This window comes from Crinia signifera, unplaced genomic scaffold (genome assembly GCF_055691185.1).
Source record: "Crinia signifera unplaced genomic scaffold, ASM5569118v1 HAP2_SCAFFOLD_80, whole genome shotgun sequence".
NCBI lineage: Eukaryota > Metazoa > Chordata > Amphibia > Anura > Myobatrachidae > Crinia > Crinia signifera.
In genome coordinates, this window is record NW_028142708.1 from 373,222 (window position 1) to 379,221 (window position 6,000).

Below are 6,000 nucleotides of genomic sequence, written 5' to 3' on the forward strand. Positions count from 1 at the left end.
CTCCACTACACCAGCAGGTAGCAGCACCTGGGGTTGCCGACGCAGTCAAATGGCAGCACATGCCGCACAGGGATTTCCTGCAGCAACACAGAGTGCAGTAAAAGCGTCGCCCAGCACACAGGTTATTCCGCCGCCTCAAACACGGGCAAAGTGTTTGCCCTAAACCTGAATCCACTGCATTGCTGGACATCACATCATCCACGTGTCAGTCCGTCCCATATATCTGGAGCACAGCCACAATGCAGCTGTTGTCTGGACGGAATGTACCAGTGAATCCGGCATGGCTGCACTTTTTATTTATGACGCGACCACGCGGCAGACACAGAAACCGGCTGCATTGGAACATGTGCACCTGCGGTGATCGTAACGGCATCAGGTGTTTCGCTAAAGAGGAGACAAGGCAACGTGTCGGCATTCTCAAACTGCCGACAGAATGATTAAGACAAATTCTATATACGCATAGTACAGAAAAAATATCCAGAGTCTGAAATCCCGACAGCCGCCATCCCAAACGTATGTATGCCGGGGAGGGTCAGGCTGCGGCGGGGAGGGTTAGGCTTCAAGAAGAGAGGCTAAGGGTTTGGCTGTGGTAAAAGGTTAGCGTTAGGAGGGCGTAACATACTTACCCGCCCAGGTGATGGAATTCGGTCATGTGACCACTGTCATTCTAAACGTCGGTCTCCCGTACCCAAATCGTATAACGGTATCACACACTATGGAGTCTATGTGCTAAGCCTTGGAGAAAGATAAAGTATCAACCAACCCGCTCCTTACACTTCTTTGTCAAACATAACCTGTAACATGGCAGTTAGGAGCTGATTGGCTGCTACTTTATCTCTCTCCACTGTATCTCTCTCTCCAGTACATAGACCCTCTGTCGACTCCACAGCAATGGATGATTGCGGACATAGAAATGGTTCTGTTTCACCAATGTACTGTACTGAGTCCGCATGCTACCTCCTCTCTGAAACAGAAGTACAGCTCCCCACTTCTGCGTGGAACCACAAGTCTCAGCCAGCCTTCTTGGCAGTCTCTGAGTCACGCTGCTCGTTGGCGTCTCTCATCGGCTACCACCGTTCCCCCTCCAGCTGCTCTTTTACTTTTAAATCAACTTTATGCGAAATGACGCTGCGCGCTTCTATGCCCTTTTTTAAAAATGGCCTAATCGGAGTAGGATCTGACAGGCCACAAAATGGCTGCCATCAGAATGCCCTGGAAAGTGATGGCTTCAGAAAGTAGCATATTACGTGTTGGTGGGACGGGTCTGTAAGTCATACCTCACAACGTCAGGGAATCACGGTGCAGCCATCTTCTCTGGGCCTCAATGCCTTGTGTGGGCCCACGTCTGCAAGGTTACAGCAGCAGCAGCAGCAGCAGCAGCAGCACCTGAAGTGCACAGGAATCTGTCTGCAACACTAATGCTAATTACAGACACTTGCCCGAGTCCTCGGTGTGTTCCTGGCTCCCAGCAACCCCCCCTCCCCAGCCACGGCCTGGACTCTGTGCAAAGCTGCCCACAGTGAGACAGCCTCCAGTCACAAGCAGACCAGCGCTGTCTCGAAGGCACGTAGAAAAGGAGCAAATGTGAGGCTGGTCTCTGCCTACGGCCACACCACCCTGAACACGCCCGATCTCGTCTGATCTCGGAAGCTAAGCAGGGTCAGGCCTGGTTAGTACTTGGATGGGAGACCGCCTGGGAATACCAGGTGCTGTAGGCTTTTGCTTTTCTAGCCTGCAACCAGCAGGAGGCGCTCACGCCAGCTTACTTTTTTTCTTCTTCTTCTTCACTTGATCACATTTTTCTTTCTTTCTGTCTTTTCTTCTTTCCTTCTTTCTTTCCTCCACTACACCAGCAGGTAGCAGCACCTGGGGTTGCCGACGCAGTCAAATGGCAGCACATGCCGCACAGGGATTTCCTGCAGCAACACAGAGTGCAGTAAAAGCGTCGCCCAGCACACAGGTTATTCCGCCGCCTCAAACACGGGCAAAGTGTTTGCCCTAAACCTGAATCCACTGCATTGCTGGACATCACATCATCCACGTGTCAGTCCGTCCCATATATCTGGAGCACAGCCACAATGCAGCTGTTGTCTGGACAGAATGTCCCAGTGAATCCGGCATGGCTGCACTTTTTATTTATGACGCGACCACGCGGCAGACACAGAAACCGGCTGCATTGGAACATGTGCACCTGCGGTGATCTTAACGGCATCAGGTGTTTCGCTAAAGAGGAGACAAGGCAACGTGTCGGCATTCTCAAACTGCCGACAGAATGATTAAGACAAATTCTATATACGCATAGTACAGAAAAAATATCCAGAGTCTGAAATCCCGACAGCCGCCATCCCAAACGTATGTATGCCGGGGAGGGTCAGGCTGCGGCGGGGAGGGTTAGGCTTCAAGAAGAGAGGCTAAGGGTTTGGCTGCGGTAAAAGGTTAGCGTTAGGAGGGCGTAACATACTTACCCGCCCAGGTGATGGAATTCGGTCATGTGACCACTGTCATTCTAAACGTCGGTCTCCCGTACCCAAATCGTATAACGGTATCACACACTATGGAGTCTATGTGCTAAGCCTTGGAGAAAGATAAAGTATCAACCAACCCGCTCCTTACACTTCTTTGTCAAACATAACCTGTAACATGGCAGTTAGGAGCTGATTGGCTGCTACTTTATCTCTCTCCACTGTATCTCTCTCTCCAGTACATAGACCCTCTGTCGACTCCACAGCAATGGATGATTGCGGACATAGAAATGGTTCTGTTTCACCAATGTACTGTACTGAGTCCGCATGCTACCTCCTCTCTGAAACAGAAGTACAGCTCCCCACTTCTGCGTGGAACCACAAGTCTCAGCCAGCCTTCTTGGCAGTCTCTGAGTCACGCTGCTCGTTGGCGTCTCTCATCGGCTACCACCGTTCCCCCTCCAGCTGCTCTTTTACTTTTAAATCAACTTTATGCGAAATGACGCTGCGCGCTTCTATGCCCTTTTTTAAAAATGGCCTAATCGGAGTAGGATCTGACAGGCCACAAAATGGCTGCCATCAGAATGCCCTGGAAAGTGATGGCTTCAGAAAGTAGCATATTACGTGTTGGTGGGACGGGTCTGTAAGTCATACCTCACAACGTCAGGGAATCACGGTGCAGCCATCTTCTCTGGGCCTCAATGCCTTGTGTGGGCCCACGTCTGCAAGGTTACAGCAGCAGCAGCAGCAGCAGCAGCAGCACCTGAAGTGCACAGGAATCTGTCTGCAACACTAATGCTAATTACAGACACTTGCCCGAGTCCTCGGTGTGTTCCTGGCTCCCAGCAACCCCCCCTCCCCAGCCACGGCCTGGACTCTGTGCAAAGCTGCCCACAGTGAGACAGCCTTCAGTCACAAGCAGACCAGCGCTGTCTCGAAGGCACGTAGAAAAGGAGCAAATGTGAGGCTGGTCTCTGCCTACGGCCACACCACCCTGAACACGCCCGATCTCGTCTGATCTCGGAAGCTAAGCAGGGTCAGGCCTGGTTAGTACTTGGATGGGAGACCGCCTGGGAATACCAGGTGCTGTAGGCTTTTGCTTTTCTAGCCTGCAACCAGCAGGAGGCGCTCACGCCAGCTTACTTTTCTTCTTCTTCTTCTTCACTTGATCACATTTTTCTTTCTTTCTGTCTTTTCTTCTTTCCTTCTTTCTTTCCTCCACTACACCAGCAGGTAGCAGCACCTGGGGTTGCCGACGCAGTCAAATGGCAGCACATGCCGCACAGGGATTTCCTGCAGCAACACAGAGTGCAGTAAAAGCGTCGCCCAGCACACAGGTTATTCCGCCGCCTCAAACACGGGCAAAGTGTTTGCCCTAAACCTGAATCCACTGCATTGCTGGACATCACATCATCCACGTGTCAGTCCGTCCCATATATCTGGAGCACAGCCACAATGCAGCTGTTGTCTGGACGGAATGTCCCAGTGAATCCGGCATGGCTGCACTTTTTATTTATGACGCGACCACGCGGCAGACACAGAAACCGGCTGCATTGGAACATGTGCACCTGCGGTGATCGTAACGGCATCAGGTGTTTCGCTAAAGAGGAGACAAGGCAACGTGTCGGCATTCTCAAACTGCCGACAGAATGATTAAGACAAATTCTATATACGCATAGTACAGAAAAAATATCCAGAGTCTGAAATCCCGACAGCCGCCATCCCAAACGTATGTATGCCGGGGAGGGTCAGGCTGCGGCGGGGAGGGTTAGGCTTCAAGAAGAGAGGCTAAGGGTTTGGCTGTGGTAAAAGGTTAGCGTTAGGAGGGCGTAACATACTTACCCGCCCAGGTGATGGAATTCGGTCATGTGACCACTGTCATTCTAAATGTTGGTCTCCCGTACCCAAATCGTATAACGGTATCACACACTATGGAGTCTATGTGCTAAGCCTTGGAGAAAGATAAAGTATCAACCAACCCGCTCCTTACACTTCTTTGTCAAACATAACCTGTAACATGGCAGTTAGGAGCTGATTGGCTGCTCCCTTATCTCTCTCTCCAGTACATAGACCCTCTGTCGACTCCACAGCAATGGATGATTGCGGACATAGAAATGGTTCTGTTTCACCAATGTACTGTACTGAGTCCGCATGCTACCTCCTCTCTGAAACAGAAGTACAGCTTCCCACTTCTGCGTGGAACCACAAGTCTCAGCCAGCCTTCTTGGCAGTCTCTGAGTCACGCTGCTCGTTGGCGTCTCTCATCGGCTACCACCGTTCCCCCTCCAGCTGCTCTTTTACTTTTAAATCAACTTTATGCGAAATGACGCTGCGCGCTTCTATGCCCTTTTTTAAAAATGGCCTAATCGGAGTAGGATCTGACAGGCCACAAAATGGCTGCCATCAGAATGCCCTGGAAAGTGATGGCTTCAGAAAGTAGCATATTACGTGTTGGTGGGACGGGTCTGTAAGTCATACCTCACAACGTCAGGGAATCACGGTGCAGCCATCTTCTCTGGGCCTCAATGCCTTGTGTGGGCCCACGTCTGCAAGGTTACAGCAGCAGCAGCAGCAGCACCTGAAGTGCACAGGAATCTGTCTGCAACACTAATGCTAATTACAGACACTTGCCCGAGTCCTCGGTGTGTTCCTGGCTCCCAGCAACCCCCCCTCCCCAGCCACGGCCTGGACTCTGTGCAAAGCTGCCCACAGTGAGACAGCCTCCAGTCACAAGAAGACCAGCGCTGTCCCGAAGGCACGTAGAAAAGGAGCAAATGTGAGGCTGGTCTCTGCCTACGGCCACACCACCCTGAACACGCCCGATCTCGTCTGATCTCGGAAGCTAAGCAGGGTCAGGCCTGGTTAGTACTTGGATGGGAGACCGCCTGGGAATACCAGGTGCTGTAGGCTTTTGCTTTTCTAGCCTGCAACCAGCAGGAGGCGCTCACGCCAGCTTACTTTTCTTTTTCTTCTTCACTTGATCACATTTTTCTTTCTTTCTGTCTTTTCTTCTTTCCTTCTTTCTTTCCTCCACTACACACGCAGGTAGCAGCACCTGGGGTCTAGCAATCTCCGTCACGTCACCTAGCCCACATTACACTGTTACATCATAGCTACATCCCCTCCAGCATTCTGCAGGAGACTCCCTGACATAGCAGCAATCTCCCTCTCTCCCTCATTAGTCTAGCAATCTCCCTCACGTCACCTAGCCCACATTACACTGTTACATCATAGTTACCTCCCCTCCTGCATTCTGCAGGAGACTCCCTGACATAGCAGCAATCTCCCTCTCTCCCTCATTAGTCTAGCAATCTCCCTCACGTCACCTAGCCCACATTACACTGTTACATCATAGTTACCTCCCCTCCTGCATTCTGCAGGAGACTCCCTGACATAGCAGCAATCTCCCTCTCTCCCTCATTAGTCTAGCAATCTTCCTCACGTCACCTAGCTCACATTACACTGTTACATCATAGTTACCTGCCCTCCTGCATTCTGCAGGAGACTCCCTGACATACCAGCAATCTCCCTCACTCCC

General features: G+C 51.4%; 3 non-coding genes across 3 annotated transcripts; all 3 read left to right on the top strand.

Moving 5' to 3' along the window:
* The first annotated feature begins 1,599 nt into the window (after positions 1–1,599).
* Positions 1,600–1,718, top strand: LOC146056466 (5S ribosomal RNA). Its single transcript, XR_014469259.1, has one exon. It is a non-coding gene; the product is annotated as a 5S ribosomal RNA (ribosomal RNA).
* A 1,720-nt stretch (positions 1,719–3,438) lies between these two features.
* Positions 3,439–3,557, top strand: LOC146056467 (5S ribosomal RNA). The gene has a single exon (XR_014469260.1). It is a non-coding gene; the product is annotated as a 5S ribosomal RNA (ribosomal RNA).
* A 1,696-nt stretch (positions 3,558–5,253) lies between these two features.
* LOC146056468 (5S ribosomal RNA) lies at positions 5,254–5,372 on the top strand. Its single transcript, XR_014469261.1, has one exon. It is a non-coding gene; the product is annotated as a 5S ribosomal RNA (ribosomal RNA).
* Positions 5,373–6,000: the final 628 nt, after the last annotated feature.